Here is a 5376-nt window from a genome sequence, read left to right on the forward strand (position 1 = left end):
TTTAGAGTGCACTAATTTTAAATCAAGCTTCCCGAGACTTAAACAATACATAGTTTAACATGATGCCTACTGTAAGGCTCCTTACTGGCATTAAAAATCATTATTTTAAAACGCTAGTAAAAGCATGCAAATGGGTATGGAATGGAAGATATTGGATCCAATGGGAACATACCCAATTGCGGTTTTTTTCCTGCAGTCAAGTACGGCGGCGTGACAGCATATTTTTGATATTGCACGCTCCATTTACTCTGTCTCCTCCATTGACCCCACCACCACCTGACCACAAGTTCTGGTAACCACTGCTTTATGAGAAAGTTCACATAAAGATTGTGGATTTACAGACCCAAAAACTAAAAGAGCTAGGTATATAAAGTATATCAAATAAAAATAGGGCAGTTCCAGTATCATCACAATGAAAAAAAGGATAGAGTTTGCTAATGTCATTTGAGGTTCAGACTTCTGTGTGCGATGCATCACGGTCTCCTTTGTCTTTTGTTCTGCACTGTCTGGTTTCTGCATCAGACACAATCTGCTTACACACCCTGCGTAATTCCATAACAAACCCATCATGCCTCTTTATAAATGCTGCACTTTTACTTGTTCCTATGGTAACTGCTACTGTGCTCATGGTTGCTATTGGACAGTCGCTGGTTCTCTGTTTCTATGGAATCTTCGTCACATCATCTTGTTGCTATAGGACCTTGTGCTAAACCAGGACTAGACCCCATTGTTGCCATGGGTACAGCCTCCATCTGTTTGGATAAACGCTGTGGTTATCTCTGGTCTGTTGCTATGGCAAGGAATGAACAAAACACAATTGTATACAGTATATTTAATTTTGTTCTGGAATAAAGAAAGTTTGGTTAAATACAATCTGAGTTGCATGATCTTAATGTTAACATTACAATGTTTCATCTGGTCTTTCTTTTGCAAAGCTGTCATGGTGGCATATAATTTATTTTTAGACTGGCGCATATAGTTCAACAGTTTTTTTTTTGTTTTTTTTTGGGTTTTTTTATTCAGCATTTTGAAAACAAATATGAATACATATTTGTAAAAACAAAGACAAAGCTGTCTCCATTTAATAAATTATTGCAGGTCCTTACTATTTTTTCCACAGTAAAAAGAGCTTTTAACTTTTAAACTGTCATGGATTTTGAGTAACAACTTCCTTGTGTGTTTGTTAATACTATCATGCTATTCTGGAAGAAGTCCCTAATGCAAGGATTTTTTTCACTAATTCATGCCACACTTGGGGTGCACATGTGTGATTCATTTCAGTTTTTCGTTTTCAATATATATATATATATATATATATATATATATATATATATATTTATTCAGGGGAGGGCTGGCAGACTTTAGCCCGGGGGGCAAGCACACAGCACTGGTCCATAAGTAGCGGCCCATCCTTAAAGGGTGGTTTTTGGTACAATATATATTTATCTATATACAAAGAGGCTATTTGTGTTGCTTAATCCATATATATATATATATATTTATGCCCAGGCCCAGAGCTGGATTAAGGCTCTGGGGGTGCTGGGCACTTTAGACAGGGTGACCCCCTATGATGTAGCATGGTTATCATTTTAGAGAAAAAATACACAGGCAATACTGTGTGCACTACTGTTAGGTGCACACAGTTCTGCCTTCACGAGCAGTACACGGTGAAGCGGGACATACCTCCCAACTGTCCTAAGCGAAACAGTCACCCAAATTCGGGACTGTCCCACCAGATTCAGGACAGTTGGCAGACTGTCCTGCTCTCTCCTACCTGTTCTTGTCACTGTCACCACTTGTAGCTGCTGGTTACTTTGGCTCTGGATCCTTGGAGGTCCTATTTGGTAAAAAATAAATAAAAAAAATGGGTACATGAAATTTAGAGAACTTCAACAACCCCTGGCATTAATATATCACCCAAGTTTTATAATTAGGCCCCCCCTTCTGCCCACATGCTTTAGCCACACATGTCCTCCTCTGCCCAGCACCTTTAGTCACACATGTCCCTCTGTCCCAGCACCTTTAGTCACACATGTCCCCCTCTGTCCCAGCACCTTTAGTCACACATGTCCCCCTCTGTCCCAGCACCTTTAGTCACACATGTCCCCCTCTGTCCCAGCACCTTTAGTCACACATGTCCCCCTCTGTCCCAGCACCTTTAGTCACACATGTCCCCCTCTGTCCCAGCACCTTTAGTCACACATGTCCCCCTCTGTCCCAGCAACTTTAGTCACACATGTCCCCCTCTGTCCCAGCACCTTTAGTCACACATGTCCCCCTCTGTCCCAGCACCTTTAGTCACACATGTCCCCCTCTGTCCCAGCACCTTTAGTCACACATGTCCCCCTCTGTCCCGGCACCTTTAGTCACACATGTCCCCTCTGTCCCGGCACCTTTAGTCACACATGTCCCCTCTGTCCCGGCACCTTTAGTCACACGTCGTCCTCTGTCCCAGCACCTTTAGTCTCACACGTCGTCCTCTGTCCCAGCACCTTTAGTCACACATGTCCCCTCTGTCCCGGCACCTTTAGTCACACGTCGTCCTCTGTCCCAGCACCTTTAGTCTCACACGTCGTCCTCTGTCCCAGCACCTTTAGTCACACATGTCCCCCTCTGTCCCAGCACCTTTAGTCACACATGTCCCTCTCTGTCCCAGCACCTTTAGTCACACATGTCCCCCTCTGTCCCAGCACCTTTAGTCACACATGTCCCCTCTGTCCCGGCACCTTTAGTCACACATGTCCCCCTCTGTCCCAGCACCTTTAGTCACACATGTCCCTCTCTGTCCCAACACCTTTAGTCACACATGTCCCCCTCTGTTCCAGCACCTTTAATCACACATGTCCCCCTCTGTCCCAGCACCTTTAGTCACATGTCCCCCTCTGTCCCAGCACCTATAGTCACACATGTCCCCCTCTGTCCCAGCACCTTTAGTCACACGTCCCCCTCTGTCCCAGCACCTATAGTCACACATGTCCCCTCTGTCCCGGCACCTTTAGTCACACGTCGTCCTCTGTCCCAGCACCTTTAGTCACACATGTCCCCCTCTGTCCCAGCACCTTTAGTCACACGTCCCCCTCTGTCCCAGCACCTATAGTCACACATGTCCCCCTCTGTCCCAGCACCTTTAGTCACACGTCCTCCTCTGTCCCAGCACCTTTAGTCACACACGTCCTCCTCTGTCCCAGCACCTTTAGTCACACATGTCCCCTCTGTCCCCGCACCTTTAGTTACACATGTCCCCTCTGTCCCGGCACCTTTAGTCACACATGTATCCCTATACCCTGCAGCTTCAATCCCCCCCCATACACACACTAACTCCCCCTTCCTCTTACCTTTTTGTACACGAGTGGCTCCAGGGACATAGAGAACTGCTGCAGCTCTGCACAGACCATAGAGTTCCAGCAGCCCCGCCAACACTTCCTACCATGTGACCACGGAGGTCACATGACCTGGTGATGTAGCTGTTACTGAGATGCGATGGAGACAGCCTTTGCGGTCTGTGCAGGGGCTGTCACATCGCGTAGTACTCACTGTGGGGGCATCATTCATTCACAGAATATACAATATTCTGTGAATGAATGATCCGGCTGCAGTGAGTACTACGCGATGTGACAGCTCCTGCACAGACCGCAAAGGCTGTCTCCATCGCATTACCACTGGACCACCAGGCGGCCCAAAATACTGTTATTCTGTCCTGCCCGGGTGCCATCTGCCCCTCGGGCCAGCCCACCCCTGTATATATTTTTAAGGCAACATGGGGTGGGAGTTACAGTTACTAATATTTGAATTCAGTTACCAAGGACAATATCCATGTCCCACAGCATTGTAGTCATAAACGCTACAGCCTGATTCAGGTTCAGAGGTAAGTCTGTTTGCGTGCTGTATCTTGCGTGAAATAGCTCCGCGCATGCTCAGAAATGGACATTACACTGATGAATGCAATTGCATGAAAATCATGTCTGAATGCAAATGACATTTACTACTGCCTACGACTTGAGAGGCGGAACGGGGGAGGATAAATGTAGGCCATGTACAATAAGGGCATGCCAAGGGCGAGATGTGGCAGATTCAAGACCTGTGTTTCTCTGTGGTACACTTTATTTCAGCCGTATGACTTGTTCCAGGTACAGGGCAGGTGTAAGTGTCAATTTATAGGGATGACTGACATTTGTATTAAAAATTGAACATATACGTGCCACCAGCAAAACGTGTATGAAAGGAAGATAGAATATATAAATGCATTGTATGTACAGTATACATTAAAAGCATCCTGGTTTTGTTTTTTTAATCCATATTTTTATTCATGATTATACTGTTAAGAATTTATTTATTTTATCTACATTTTTTTTAATGTGCTCTGATGTGACCTTTTAGTTAACAGATGTTTGAATTTGCATACAGTTGGAACTACCAAGTTCCATGCTATTTTTTTAAAACGCAACTTGTGTGCGAGTTGCATACAAACATCATTTTTATAGGGACAGCTTTTGAGGGGTGCTCTCTGTGTCACCATACAAGGCTTTCCGCTTAATATTATTCTCCTGCCATTTAGAACACTAGAGTTTAACTGAGCTGTTCGTTCTCCACAGTGGAGAGCCAGGGACTGCACACTGAGGGCCTGATTCATCAAGGCATGCATATGGAGCACAATGTGCGTTTGTTTTAAAAACGCATGTAAATCAGGTATAGGTACGCCCGAATTCAACAAGGAGCAGTTGTGAAGATACGTGGGGTGATGAATACGGGTGTAGGTCTCCTCTTCTATACTAGACAAGACACTGCAGGATACGTCCAATACATATGTGGAATATAAAATCACAAAAGAGCTCACAGAAAAAAAAAAATATTCAATTAATGTCACCTTTCAATATTTGCAATCATGATAAAATATTTTGAAAAAAGTGTTTTTACTTTATTTTTTCGTGCAATACGTTTATTCGTATGTTATACATTTTTAGAGTTGCACCCGATTGCAAACATATGTAACAGCATATATACTCACCTGTCATCACTAGCAATCAGCAGTTAGACTAGTCCTATAGCTGGAGCAAGAGATAAGACTAAAAACAAGTACCTGAGAGATGACCAGAGCTTGAATTGGACACTGCTGCTTGCGCTCTAGATTGGCACACCCTTACTGTACATTGACTACGGGCAAACTTCCCTTTCCCACCCTGTTCCTTTCCTGAAACCTTTGCGCTTGAAAATTAATTATACGTGACTGCGTTCTGTGGTGTATGAGCTAGATCTGGGCAGTGGTAGAGTGATTTTGCAGCTTGTATGCAAAAATTGTGATTACGTCATACCAACTTTATAATGTTCAATTCCGGGAGCCTGCGGAGGAGGTGGGCGTGATGGGGGCGGGGCTTCAAA

At 44.4% G+C, this 5376-nt stretch overlaps 1 long non-coding RNA gene across 1 annotated transcript; it reads right to left on the bottom strand.

Annotated features, from left to right (window-relative positions):
- LOC142140277 (uncharacterized) lies at positions 1–3405 on the bottom strand. Its single transcript, XR_012688370.1, has 3 exons — positions 3336–3405; positions 1775–1837; positions 1–752 (listed from the first exon to the last, which is right to left on the bottom strand). It is a non-coding gene; the product is annotated as an uncharacterized LOC142140277 (long non-coding RNA).
- Positions 3406–5376: the final 1971 nt, after the last annotated feature.

The sequence above is a fragment of the Mixophyes fleayi genome, chromosome 2 (assembly GCF_038048845.1).
Source record: "Mixophyes fleayi isolate aMixFle1 chromosome 2, aMixFle1.hap1, whole genome shotgun sequence".
In the NCBI taxonomy this organism is placed as follows: Eukaryota; Metazoa; Chordata; class Amphibia; order Anura; family Limnodynastidae; genus Mixophyes; species Mixophyes fleayi.